At 46.5% G+C, this 14794-nt stretch overlaps 1 protein-coding gene and 1 non-coding gene across 2 annotated transcripts in view; one reads left to right on the top strand and one right to left on the bottom strand.

Annotated features, from left to right (window-relative positions):
- Positions 1–14794, bottom strand: part of Mylk4 (myosin light chain kinase family member 4) — a 97183-nt gene that overhangs the window by 69179 nt on the left and 13210 nt on the right. The gene's annotated exons all lie outside the window — the stretch shown is intronic.
- LOC123455656 lies at positions 12150–12253 on the top strand. Its single transcript, XR_006634045.1, has one exon. It is a non-coding gene; the product is annotated as a U6 spliceosomal RNA (small nuclear RNA).

The raw sequence follows: 14794 nt of genomic DNA, 5'->3' as shown, positions 1-14794 counted from the left end.
TAACCCTACAGACGAGGTGGAAGGCCCCGCCCTGGGCTCCTCCAGCACCTGCGTCTGCTTTAACGTTTAAAACCCTTCTTGGGGCTGGAGAGATGGCTTAGTGCTTAAGCGCTTGCCTGTGAAGCCTAAGGACCCCAGTTCAAGGCTCGGTTCCCCGGGACCCATGTTAGCCAGATGTACAAGGGGGCGCACGCATCTGGAGTTCGTTTTCAGTGGCTGGAGGCCCTGGTGCACCCATTCTCTCTCTCTCTCTCTCTCTCTCTCTCTCTCTCCCTCGTCTGTCGCTCTCAAATCAGTAAATAAAAATAAAAAACAAAAAATTTTAAAACCCCTCTTGGTCAACTGATTGTTCTGGAAGATAGTGGGGGTGGGGTAGGCTAATTCTTTTATTCTCCACTGTACCGGCTTCTCTCACTCCTCCATTCAATAGGCTGGGTGCTCAGGGAGCGCAGGTGAGAGGCAAGCCTGCCACTTTCCATCACTATAGTGACACTGCCAGTCTGCCCTCCATGACTGTAATAAATATCCAAGATGCTCAACTCACAAAGAGAGAAGGTTGAGCTGGGCTCACAGTTCTGAAGGCTCTGGGACACTGCTGATTAAGCCCAGTGTTCGGGGTCTGAGGGATGCAGCACTTGCTGGTAGAAGTGTCTGGCAGAATGAAACCACTCACCTCATGGCCAGGGAAATAAACAAAAGAGACTGGAGTCACACTAGCCCTTCAAGGACATGCTCCCAGCGTGCTGGTGGGCTCCTGCTAGGCCCTACCTGCTAAAAGCTCACCTCCTCTCAATAGCACCGACTTGGGGACCAAGCCCTGAACACACGGGCCTAGAGAGGACATTTTAGAGCTCAACTATAATGTACGATTCATTTACCTTTGATTTCCAAAGGGCCTGGAACGTTGGCTCTGAAGGCTGTAGTTTAAGGAGATCAATAAAGAAAATGTAGGAGCAGGAGTGGGGTGACCATTAAAAGTGCGCGGCTACAACCTTGGCCCTTTGCACAGCGGTGAGGTCAACCAGCAGGTGGTCTGGTGGCCTGTGGGTGGACTCCACTTCTGAAGAAACCAAAGTGAACACAGAAAAAGCTCCAAACTACCCAAACGTCAGCCCGGACCATCCTCCACTGCACTGCAGGACACACGTGCAAAGGCACCGGACACACCTGGAGTGCTCCAGCCTCGAAGACCCAAGCTCGAGTTTGTTTAGTCTTGTACTCATCTTGATTCCTATCACCGGACATAAAATGACTGGTTTCTAGAGCAGCATGAGCATTTAGTTTCAATAATGACGGTAGCTACCACTTACTGAGTGCTGACTTAGAACGGAGCACAGGACTGAATATTTTGTACCCAGTTCCTGGTTACCTTCACAGAAGTCTAGATGATAGCAGTATGACCAACCTCAACTTTCAAATACCCACTCAGCAAGCTCAAGAAATTTATATAGGTTCCACAGCTAGTCACGGTGGGTTACAGGAAATTCCATTGCCTTGGTCCCCTCCACAGATCCATGTGGCTTTCTGGGCATTCAGGAAGCAATTAATCTTTTTGACTCAGTCTGAGCAACTTAGGAAAATTCCTCATATTTCTGCTTATAGAAACCCCCACCTGGCTCCCACATGTAGAGGTAGAGTCTGCCATGTGGACACTGGTCTTCACAAAGGTCATCAGCCAGCTCTGCGGTGACTCTAGAATGCCATACAATGCCAGTCATGCTGACTGAGACCTGAGACCCACAGAGTTGATGGCTCCAGGGAAGGTGTTGGATCAACATCTCAGACAGATGCCAAGTCTTACTAAAGCCATAAAGCCGTAAGTCTAAAGGGCTTTGCAGGAAAGGCCAAGGGACTGGACTGGGGCCTCAGTTCTCCTGAGAGTGACCCACGTTGCATAAAGTTTGGGCTTCCCTCCACCTCATCTTGGCTATTCCTCCCAGACATGCAGCCTTCCTTGACCTCTGTTTCTGTCTGCTCTTTCAATCTATTTGCAGATTGCTTTCAGGTTAATATTCAAAGAGATGCCAAGGTTTGCTTTATTATAATTATTCAGAGAAAGGTGCTTCCACCTTCTTTCACATCAAGCAAAATGATTCTTGGCTCCATTCTTCTTTGTATCTTCCTATGTCCTGTATCCTTCTTTGGAATTATTTTAACCTAGTGGTTTTGTCTACATAATACACGTTGCTGCCTTAACTACATACTATGTCTCTTATGCCAGACCTCAAAAGAAGCTAACCTTTGATCAAAGAAAGCTTTCTCACTCAATGAGGAATGACGGAACCAAAAGCTTTAAAATATTTTTATTTACTTATTTGAGAGAGAGAAAGAGACAGAGAGAGAGAAAAAAATGGGCATGGCAGGGTCTCCAGCCACTGCAAACAAACTCCAGATGCATGCGCTACTTTGTGCATCTGGCTTACATGGTTCTTGGGGAATTGAACCAAGGTCCTTTGGCTTTGCAGGCATGTGCCTTAACCACTAAGACATCATTCCAGCCCCAGAACCAAATTTTATTTTATTTTATTTTGGATTTTTGAGGTAGGGTCTCACTCTGGTCCAGGCTGACCTGGAATTAACTCTGTAGTCTCAAGGTGGCCTTGAACTCACAGTGATCTTCCTACCTCTGCCTCCCGAGTGCTGGGATTAAAGGTGTGCGCCACCATGCCCGGCTCCCAGAACCAAATTTTTAATCCCATGCACATTTCTTACTCCAGACTTATTGCAATGTATATAAAGACAAGACTCTGGGCTGAGGTCTGGCTAAATGCTAGAGCATGTGATCAGCATGTATGAGGTGCTGGGTTCCATTTCCAGCACCAAAGAGGAAAAAAAAGACAGTGTTATGGTGGACATGGAAATGTGTACACAAAAACTATAGTCCCCACAGTTTTTCATGAAGACATAAAGCCCACGAACCATGAGACCTTGGGAACTGAGCAGGCAACAGGCAGAAGGACCTCAGTCAGAACGTACTGACTCAGATCAAGTCACGTGGGAGGTGTGACTGTCCCCAGCTTTACTCTACAGACCAGGAGCACAGGCGGTTACAACATGACTGTAAGGAGCAGGAGTGACAAGCAGTGGGCCCAGAAGGAGCTGCAACACTTTAAAGGTTTCCTGTTCTTACAGCCTCACCAAACGCTAGCAGGGATACAGTGTCATCTCCTGAGCCACTGACCACATGCATACAGAGAAGAAAGAACATAACTGGGTGGTCTAATGACTTCCCAGAGCATCTCTACCCCTCCTCACAGAGCCCTAGGAGTATTAAAGATCTCGACTCCCAAGCCAACCTTGAACAGTTGTGGCCACAGGGCCCTAGCACACCTGGGAATCTGTATATTTGCCCCCAGGTAATGCTTGTTTCCAGGGTTTCTCGTCCCTAATAAATCATGATAACCACCAGAGTGTTGCGCAACCCATTCAAAGTAACGATCACACTCATGGCATAGCCTAAAAGGAGCCATAAGCTCCAGAAACCAATGGCCTTTCCACTTGATCCTGGGGACACAGGAACCCAAAGCCAAGCCTACCCCCAGCGCTGATCGGACTCAGTGAGTACCGTGGCTTCTGCCTCACACGAGGTTACAAATCCCTACCAACAAGTGCCTGCAGGAGCAACTCAGGACAAGAGAGGCTCTCGCGGACGTACATGGCTTCCCATTAAACCACCTACTGCCTTGTCTTCAGGGGCTGACCAGGGAATTTCCATGAGGTATGGCCAGTTGGCAACCTGTCACAGAGTCCCCTCTTTCAAACGGGTGAAGAACTACAGGTCCAGACCACCTCTCTGGGGACAGGTGTGACCCTCCCACGGAAGGCAGGCTGCGCTGCCTCTCACATGTCCCCTCACCCCAGCTTATCCGACTGGCTGAGGGACAAGTTATGTGTTTTGTCTGCCTGGGAAATCTAATGGAAACAACTATTATTAGACATATTTATTTTATCAAGGAAAATATGCTCTTAAAATGTTCAAGAAAGGATGTTGCCATGTTCTCAAGGAATAGCCTGAGAGAACCCTGGGAGAAATGCACACACACACACACACACACTGTATATATAAATATATATATATATATATATATATATATATATATATATATATATATATATATATGGCATGCCTGTAACATTAACGCCTTTATTTTTCTTTCAGAAGCTTTTTGGAGTAAACCTAACCCTTGTTTTTACAATTGCAGGAAATAGTTATTATTCTGGCTCTTCTCAAACTTTGGTGTGCATTGAAGTCATCCAGGGAGCTCATTAAATTGGAGGCTCCTGTTCCGAAGCTTGGGGTGGGTCATCTGAGATGCTCCATTTGGAACAAGACTCCAGGTCACTCCAACATGAATGGTATTCCAGTTGGTGATGAACAACCATTTTTGCATCACACATAACATAGTAACTGTCAGTGATTAGAAACTCTAAAATAAGGTATGTTTAAATTAGTCTTTCTGGCATGAATCCAATGGGGCATCTGAATATGGACAGAGCCTGGTCAATCATGATGGACCATCTCCAATATGCAGAGCAATGACAAGTTCTGACTCAGGTGACTAACTTGCCTTCTTTTTCAGAAAGGATGGGAAGCACTCTGACAACAGGTGTTTTCTTCCTGCTGACACTGTGACCTGAGTGTAATGAAGAAAGTTGGGGTGTGTCAGGGCACACTGACCTTGCCCAATTGATCCTAGCAGTAGATAAAGGGTTTTGCCCTAGTGAATCTCTTGGGAAAACAAACAAACATACATAATGTTACTCCAAATATCCTATTAGATAGGGGCTGACCCTACCCATGACTTTGACTAAACACTTGAAGTAAGTACATTAGTCATAACTTCACTTCTAAGACTTCAAATATGAAGTTATACCTACAAGGTATTGGTAAGTAGTACACCAAAAGATGGACATACCTCATATGTAGGATAGAAAAATAAATGAGCAGAGAGCCAGCCCTGTGTGGGGGCAGCTCCAGCTCTCTAAGGATGGAGGTGTTCACATGCAAGATCCTAGTTATCACAAGGGACATTGGAACCAGCCACACACAGCACAGGGTCTCCAGACAGTGCATATGAAGGGTGACAACGTCCATGAAAACATGCAAGTCAGAGCAGAATAAACTATGGTGGGATTTAAATCTGACCTGGAAGGATTTCAAAAGTGGTCACATAGGGAGAGGATGAGCAAAGGCGAGAGGATAACAGAGCAGCTGAAAGAGGAGTGCTGTGTAAAGGCTGAAGGTCCCCAGGGGTGGGGGGGGAGCGGGAGGGGAGCGGGATGTGTTTGAATATTTTGTCTCCAGCTGGTGGTGCTATTTGGAAAGGCCGAGGAACATAAAGGAGGTAGAAGCTTGCTGAAGAAAGGAGGCGCCACTGCAGGTGGGCCTTGAGGTTTTATAGCCTGGCCTCACTCATGTCCTGCTCACTTTCTGCTTGCTGGCTGAACGTGATGAACCGGCCTGGAACGCCTTTCCCACCACAGTGGACTATATCCCCTTGGAACACAAGCCAAAATAAAGCCTCATCCTTCCTAGGAACTATTACTGATTAAGAAATTGATATAGGGCTGAAGAGAAGGCTTAGCAGTTAAGGTGCTTGCCTACAAAGCCAAAGGACCTTGGTTCGATTCCTGAGGACCCACGTAAGCCAGATGCACAAGGTGGTGGTGCATGCATCTGGAGTTCGTTTGCAGTGGGTTGGAGGCCCTGGTGCACCCAATCATTCTCATATTCTCTCTCTCTCTCTCTCTCTCTCTCTAATGAATAAATACAATTTTTAGAAAAAGAAATTCATACAGGACTGGAGAGATGGCTCAGCACTTAAGGTGCTTGCCTCAGTGTCTAATAACCTGGGTTTGATATCCCAGCATCCACGTAAAGCCAGATGTGGCAAAGTGGTGCATGCATCTGGAGTTGTTTGCAGTGGCTAGAGTCCCTGGTGCACCCACTCATATGCACTCTCTCTCATCTTCTCCCTTTCCTTGCAAATAAATGAGTAAAATATTTTTTAAAAGAAAAAATTGATACAAGGCTGGGGAGTTGGCTCAGTGGTTAAGGAGGTTGCCTGCAAAGCCTAAAGACCTAGGTTTTATTCCTCAGTGCCCACAGAAAGACAGATGCACAAAGTGGTGCATTTACAACATTTACAGTGGCTAGAGGCCCTGGCACTCCCATATTCATCCCCCCCTCTCTAATAGATAAATTTAAATAAATAAAGTGTGAATAAATAAAATATTTTAAAAAGAAATAGATATAGTGTTCAAGTCATGCTGACAATTAGTAATAAGTTTATAGTCTTCTAACTTTATTATACACACTTAGGGGAGTCTGTTCCAGGGACGTCTCCTGCATCTATAGCAGGCAGAACTGAGAATGTGCTAATACATTAGTTTGAACATTTATAAAGATTATCCTGGCTCAGAGCTGCAACTCAGTGGAAGAGCACCTGGCATGTATAAGGTTCTGGGTTCTGGCCCCAGCATCAGCAACAAGAGAAAGAAAAAAGAATCTGAAACGGCACATCGCGCCTACATTAGCTGTTTCAACTTCTTCCCACTGGAGGCTGCTGTGACTCTGCAGACAAGGGCCTCTGCTCCCCTTTGCCTTGGCTGACTGAACAGTCTTAAGTCTCTACAGTCACTGCATAAAAATCGAACAAATCCTTCCCTCCCTCCCCCCCCTCTCTCTCTCTCCAAATAAATAAATAAATTCAAAAGTTAAAAAAAAATTAACAATCAATTTTAGAACATCATCAAATTGGAAACATCCCTTTGAATCATTTGATGATAAAACAAACTGTCCTTAGAAAAGCCATTCATTAGTGATAATACATGTCAACAAATACTTGATACTATTTTTTAAAGATAATTATCATAGTGATGGAAGCATGAAGTGTCACATTTTTTCAAGCCCACAGACTAGCCTGAACCTTGGTGCAAACTGAGGTGTCACCGTTGGCTCGGCCGCTGGGACAGAGGTGCCATTCCGCTGGGGGCGGCGGTGGGGGCGACGGTGGGGAAGCTGTGCATGGGGTGGGGACAGGGAGCACGTGGTGCAGCTGCACATCTTCCTCTCGGTTTTGCTGTGAACCTAATGTGGCTCCAAGAACTAAATCATTGTTGACAGTTGTGCCAGGGCCTTGGGTTGCTGTTTGTGGTGCTGAGGACGGATCCCAGAGGCTCCCAGAGCTAGGAGAACACACCCCCGCCCCCGCCCCGGAGCTGTACTCCATGGGTAAAGTATTTAGAACAAGGTCTGACACCCAGGGAGGACTATGTACATATTTGTTAAGTGAGTAATGTGTATGTCCAAGTTAAAGGCAGAGATCCCAAACAGGTACCAGCAAGCACAGCTTCAGCGAGGTAAGAACTGGGGCAGGTGCTGAGCACGGCGGTGCAAACTTTGATTCTAGCATTTGGGCGCCTGAGGCAGTAGGATCTGGGTGAATCTGCAGGCAAGCTGGCTTATAGAGTGAGTTGCAGGTCAGCCTGGAATGACTGAGACCCTACTTCAAAAAGACAAAAAAAAGGCGGGGCTAGAGATGGCTTAACATGTTTGCCCATGAAGCCTAAGGACCCAAGTTCGATTCCCCAGCACTCACATAAGCCAGATGCACAAGGTGGCCCATGCATCTGAAGTTCATTTGCAGTGGCTGGTGGCCTTGGTGTTCCCACCCTCAAATAAATGAATAAATAAAGTATTTTTTAAATCAAAACAAATGGGGCAGGGTTGCAGCTCAGTGGTGGAGCATGTGCTCAGTATGTGTGGAGCCCTCCAGTACCAGGGAGGGATGTTATTATATCAATGCAATGTGCTTGTTCTAGAAGATGGAACAAAATGAGCCCTAACACTTGTCATTATCAGTTTTTAAGTTTCTAAAAAACTGGAGCCTGCCAACTCATTTAAAGGATTATCCTACCCAAACATCTCTATTGAAAGGGAAAGAGTACTTCCCAAGCAAAATTCATATCCTATTTATCTTTCAAAGAAATGATCTTGTTTTCATCTGGTTCTTCCTCTTTTTCAGACCATCAGTGACCATTAGCAAATGAAATTGCTTGTGTCTGTGGATTTCATGTTCTTGTGTCTGTGGATTCCATGTACTTATCTCTGTGGGTTTCAGGTATTTGCGTCTAGGGATTTCATGTACTTGTGCCTGTGAGTTTCAGGTACTTGTGTCTGTAGATTTATTGGCATCTATGCACAACCAACACAGTACGCTTCAAAGAGTAGATTGGTAATGGTTTATTTTAAGTAAATGAATATGGAATCTATGGATGTAAAATTTTAAATGAACACCTAGACTCTGGTGTAATACTGATCACATTTATTTGTGAATTAAAATTTTGTGTTTACAATCCATTTTTAATGCCTACATTTTACCTTGATTTTATCAATGTGACCCTTGAAGTGTAGTAAGAATGTGCATGCTGCTCACTGCTTGCACTCAGAATGCAAACCCTGGAGTCCAGTGGTTAGGTAAGTCAGAATGTGGTGAGCTAGGCAAGTCGTTCACTCTTAGGCACTGCTCTTTAAAGTCTTTCTGATGGCTGAACTGTGGACAAGATGGGTACCTGTCACAACATGAGTCTGACTGACAGTTGCTCAGGCCTCCTACATGGTGGCCTTCAGAGAACGGCCAGAAAGCAGCACTTCTTGAGGGTGCTGGCCCTGGCGGCTGAGCAGCAGAGGTGCAGGGCAAAACCGGAAGGTGGGAGCCCAGGGCCTGGCTGGTGGCTGAGCAGCCCACAGGCCGCCCGCGGGGCCTGGGTGGATGGATCCAGACCTGACCCGAGAGCCAGTGTGTGGGGACGCCAGGGGAGGACCCAGCAGTGACCGTGGACAAGACACCAAACTCTGGCCAAACCATGCACAGGAAAAGCAGCAAGGGAGACAGGTTGGAATAGACATTTGATTATCAGAAAAGATGGTCCCTCATTGCTAGTAATCTTAGAAAAGCCTACTCCACCTCTCCTGGACTTTAAGTCCCCATTTCAGTGAAAAATTGGGATGAGCTGGTCCATCAGGATCTGTCCATAAGGGCCTCCTCTCTCTCTCCTTCTCTCTCTCTTTCTTTTTCTTTCTCTGTGTGTATATGTTCAAATACAGAGCCTTTTACAGGCTAAGCACATGTTGACCACTGAGCTATACCCAAAGCCCTAATCTTTAAGTCACAATCTTTCACAGCACAGGCCTTCAGAATGCCCCATTCATTATGAAACACCAATTGTCTCCATGCAGCAGAATCCCCAAGTGTGTGAAGCCATAGATTATACCACAGATTTATGTAAGTATTCAAACGAATATATATCATCTGAACTCCATCTGTGGACTAACAAATCAAGTGCTTTTCCTTATGAAAAGCTGTCAGTGTGGTCGGAAGAATTACTAAAATAAATACAAGGAGGCAACACACATGCAGAAGCTGTCTCCCCGCATAGGAAGACTGTCTCCAGGAGCAAGGAGACATAGGACTTGAGGATACTCTGATGCATATGAAAACAACATACTGATTAATAATAACCACTACATTCCACATTTCATAAAGCATTTTCACACATACACAGTATGTGATCTGGCCCGAAGAGCAGCCTCGTGCGACCAATGGGACCATAGAGACAGGCCCACAGTGCTCCGCAGTTACAGAGCTCCCCTGAGGCAACAGGACTGGGACTGGAAGCTGTCGATCTGGACCTGGTGTCCAGGCGTAAAGGCTGAGGTTCAAGCTGCCAGGCAATCCTCGGCGGCGGTTTAGAGAGCAAGTGCAAGCCCCACTGAGTTCGAAGCCCCAGCCCTCTTCTTAGCTCACTGCAGAGGAAAAAGCAAGCACCTCTGGGATACAGCAGGGAGGCTCTGACTGCCTACTAAGGTTTCTTACTGGAATCAAGCTCTCTACAAAAAATAGTCTCCACCAGTGATCAGGTTCAGGAAGTGCTGGTACCTTCTAGATCTTTCCTGCAAATTCCCCTCACCCCCAACAAGTGCTTTTGGTGGGAGGAGCAGTAGAAACACCCCCAGCATGCTTTGTGAGCTATAGATCCAAGGCACATGAGTCAAGCACAAACCCCTCATGTGGACAAAAAGAACTGACAGGGTGTGTGCAGATCCTGGCTCTGCAGGAGCCCTCCCTTCCTATGTTCCTCAAGTCCCAGGCAGCTGGACTGTGAGCCAAGCATGTCTTCCTCACAGAAACCTCCTTGGGATTCCATCACTTTCCTTCTCTTGATTTCTATCCTAAATTGAGGTCGGGGGGAGTTCCTTGGTTGGACCAGTAATACCAACATGAGCTGGTAACTGTGAAGAGGAGAAGCTACCAACAATAAAATGTCAACTCTAACTTGAGCAAAAGAATGCTACATTGATTATCACCCCATGGCGGCTAGCAGAGAGACTTCCCTGCATCAGAATTGTGCTCTTCACATGTGACCTGGCCCGTCCTTGCTCCAGCCATTGCTGTGGCAACCAGATCAACCAGCTGTAGGCTGAAAGGCCTTCATCCCAGACCCACCCCATCACGCCTTCTCCCAGGGTTCTTTGCCCTGGCTGAGGGACCACTGTGGGCACCACCACTTACACAGAGCAAGTGACAACTCCAGCAGTCAGCCTGGACCAGGGGGGATGGTGCCTGTGGAGCAGAACCCCCTTCAGTCCTAGGGGAGGTGGGACTCTGCGTCCACCTGCTCAGCGTGGTCAGTTTGGCAAGCATGTGGGTGGAAACTTCCTTCTCAATCTCAAGCACCCCAATGCGGGGTCCCCAAACAGGGACCCATGACTCTTTGGTCTCATGCTCTGCTTTCTGTTGGGAACACGGAAGTGACGTTATGGAGCCGCGTGAGGCTCACTGGTGGTCGCAGAATCCCAGGTGAGCGCCTGTGATACGGGACACTCTGTTCTTTGTTCTGTAGAGGGAAGACACTGCTACCCTCCCCGCTGCCTGGACTTTGCTTCTGGGCCCCAGGTGAGCAGAAGGTGGGAGATAGAAGGGAAAGGGCCATGTGCCACAGGCAAGGGCCCGGTCCACAGCTGGGAGGGGTGTTAAGTAGACAAGGCACACACAAATCACCTAAAAGTTCTGTGCTCTGCACTGTCATTGTGCATTTGAAAAATCAATCATTAATACTTCAAAATCACAATTTGGCTCTAGTTTTGACTTTGCACAAAACGTTTTAAATGGCTTGACATATGAAACATATTACTAGGAATTAAAGTAATGAAAATCTAGCCATTCCTTGGCATGTATCCTCAGAAGGTTTGTCCCTGGACCCTGTCCCAGGTCTTTCATAGAAAATGCCATAGCATTTGCATGCAACCTGTACATTTCCTCTCCTAGGCAGCGTAAGTCATCCCCACATCACTCATAAGACTTGGTAGAGTGCGGGTGCCTATAGCTGTTATTCTCTATGATTTAGGGAATAGCTACAAGGAAAAATGTCTGCAGATGTTCAGTAGAGAAGTGATCTTTCTCCACGGTTGGCTGAATCCACAGATGCACAATCCATGGACACAGAGAACCAATTGTAGAGCAAAAACTGTGAAGGGAGCCTGTGAAAGTCTGACGCGTGGGAAACACTGCAAGATGAATACACCCTTAACAGCCATGCTCGCTTGGTAAGTGGACAGGAATGCAGTTTGGCCAACCACCGTTAGGAAGTTCACTATCAAGTATGCTCACCATTCTCTTACCTGGGAACACAGACTTGACTAGCAACAGCTATATGTTTCATCATGTTGTTTTAACTTTTATGAGAGAGAATAATGGTATTTCCTCACATCACAGCAAAAACTCCAGAAATGATAGAAAATTTGCATAATTTTGATTATTCTGAAAAGCTGCAATGCCATACACATACACATGACTCACCTGTGTACTTGGTCAAAGACACAGACCTGCGCACAGTCCAGGGTCTGTGCATGGTGCACTGGAACACCTGTATTTCCTGAATACACACAGAGCATATAGACATGCCAAAGGGACTCTCTGGTGTCCCAGGGGAGGGTAGGTCCTAAGACTGTTGTGCTTGAAGAAATGCCCAAGACAATCAGCTGGCCACATTTATAAATAATTAATCATTAGCAATGAGAAAAGATAAGAAGATATGTTATAAAAATCTGACTTAGGTTTTCTTTACAGTCAAAAAGCTGCAAAATTGTGCTCACTTTGGCAGCATATATGCTAAAATTGGGATGAGAGAGAAGAACAGCATGGACCCTGCACAGGATGAGACACAAATTCAAGAAGCATTCCATATTTTTTAAAAAAGCTGCAAAATCTTTTGTTAAAAAAAGTATATGTGCACAGAGCTTCTAAATACTAATTAACCTCTTCTCTGGTAAATATAATAGATTGACATTCTCATATTCTCATATGTCAAATAACATCATACCGGGTGTGGTGGTGACACCCTTAATCCCAGCACTTGGGAGGCAGAGGTAAAAGGGTTGCCATGAGTTCAAGGCCAACCTGAGACTATTTAGTAAATTCCAGGCTGGGCTAGAATGAAAGCCTACCTCGAAAAACCAAATAATAATAATAATAGCAACTTCAATCTTTTGCACAAAGAATAGGGAATGCCCTCATAGTAGTAGTCATAGAAAAAATGTAGCACTAAGAATTCTCCCAAGAGATATGTTGAGAATTGAAACATTCTACCCTAAAGGGAGGCTCATTAAGTCTCAGGAAGAAAATAAAACTTGCAAGATCCAGAAAGGAAAGAGCTCACAAGTCTCAGAAAGGTCCTGGAATTTACTAGATTCAAAAGGTCTCTCCCCACAGTTGGTTATGTGAGGAATAAGGACTGTTGGGAAGAAGAGACTGCTCCACTGGCCAAGCTGGAACAAGCCATGCAAGGAGCTCTAGAGAGGCAGTTTTTGTGGCTTGTCAGTTGCCCTGGGGTGAGCTTTCCTGAGGAGCCTTTGTGTCACCCAGGCTCTTGTAAGGAATCCCAGTAAGCTCCCTGCTTCATAAGGTAGACTTGGGGAGAATGGTTTCTTTGGTCTGTTGTCAATGATGGGGATCCGGGGTGAAGAGGCACTGGTTCCCATCTCTGCAAGCCCGAGGAAGCTAAGACATGTGCTGAGCAGTCAGGAACGGCCGGTGCTGTGCAGCAGTGATCGCGTCAGCTGCGGACAGCTGGGCTGATAGGACGGGCTGCAGACAGGTACAGCGCTGCCGTCATCGCGCTCCCATCGACTTGTGCCTGTCTCCAGCTCGGGTGCATCAGGCGATTTAATAAACCCTCCCAATATTCTGCCACTCCTCTGGACACAGACTCGAGGGCCCCCGGAGTGCCCACTCTGGTGGGGCCTCAGGGGAAGCTCCGGTATCACAGAAGCCCACTTTCAGGTTGTGTCCTCACAACACTACTAAGAGGCAGAGCCAGTGCCTTCTCAAGGCATAAGCTGTAAGGCGTGGTACAGCTAAAGGGCTGTAGCTCCCTACCACCCCTTGGAAGCCTGTAACACTGAATGTCATGTATTGCCAGTGGGATCATGGCATCCCAAGGGGAAAATATTGATTCTTTGGGGAGAGAGGATGAAGAGACTCTTACTTGTCCTGTGCATAAAGGAGGTGCCCATGCAATGCTGTGTGTCTGCAGAAATATACTTCATGGGAAGAGTCAGGGGTCTCACTCAGTGGCAGAGTAAGTAAGTATAAGGCTTTGGATTTGATCCCCAGCTCCACAAAAAATATTTTTAATTAAATAAAATTTCACTGGGGAGTCAACCTACAGGGCAGGGGACCCAAAAGCTACTGGAAGAGGATGAAAGATAGTGAAAGCAATGCTGAGCACCTTCAGGTAAGGAACAATGATTCCCACTGCTGCCCATAGTGTTTTCTAAACTGTCCTAAATTTCTTTTAGAACAGCATACCAGGTGATAACTGTAGAGGGATTGAGTAAACATGGAAAGAGCCATTTTCCTGGAAATAAGTTCCTTCTCTTAGCACTAAAGTCTTTAGTATCAAAGTTATTTTTCCGCTTCTAGAACTCTCTTGTGTCAGCCGAGTTCCATTCTCAGAATCGCTGTGGTGCCCGTGACAGGCACTCGGTCAGCTCAGACAGGAGAGGGAAGGCTGCTCTAAGGGTTCACTACTCTTTGGACTCTTGTCTTCCACAGATTAACAGATTTCCCAACAAGAAGACAAGTGTCGCTGACTTTTTTTTTTCTTCTTTTCATAACTACAGCATATAAAAAGGAGAACAAAGTGATGTCAGCATTATTTTTAGCTCTCATACCCAGAAACAAATCAGCAACTTAAATTCCAGACATAGCTGCCTCAAGAGTCCCTGAAAGTTGGAGTGATTGCTAGAAATGTTGAACGGTGCCACATGCCGCTGTCAGTATCCAAGCCCCTCCTAAGACAGGAGTTCTGGCCAAGGATTCAGCTGGACACACGTCCCACTGCCTTTGGCCAGCACCACTCCTTGCTGGAAATGTTTAAACAATTGCAAAATGAGTCTTTCTTGGCTCAAAGGGATTTCACTACCTGTGTGTCCTCGAGAGCGGGAGCCTGCCTGGGACTTCCCCACGTCCTCACGGACCGCAGCAGGCGCCAGAGAACTGGAGACGACAGAAGGCACACACTGCCTACAACCCAGACGTCTCTTCTTCTAAGCGTGGAGTCCATTCTCTGAGAGCAGCTGTGAAATTCCTGGTCTTGGAGGCACCTTGCCTGCCCTGATCTGGTTCAGTCACTTCCCCAGCACTGTGCTCGGCTCTGGGGAGTGGGCATTCTGTGTGGAGTACAGCAAGGGGTGTCTCCAGTTACACGGCCAACCAATATTCTGCTTCTT

The sequence above is a fragment of the Jaculus jaculus genome, chromosome 17, assembly GCF_020740685.1.
Source record: "Jaculus jaculus isolate mJacJac1 chromosome 17, mJacJac1.mat.Y.cur, whole genome shotgun sequence".
Classification (NCBI taxonomy): Eukaryota; Metazoa; Chordata; class Mammalia; order Rodentia; family Dipodidae; genus Jaculus; species Jaculus jaculus.
The sequence above is the reverse complement of the archived record's forward strand: the minus strand, read 5'-3'. Positions and strand labels throughout refer to the sequence as shown.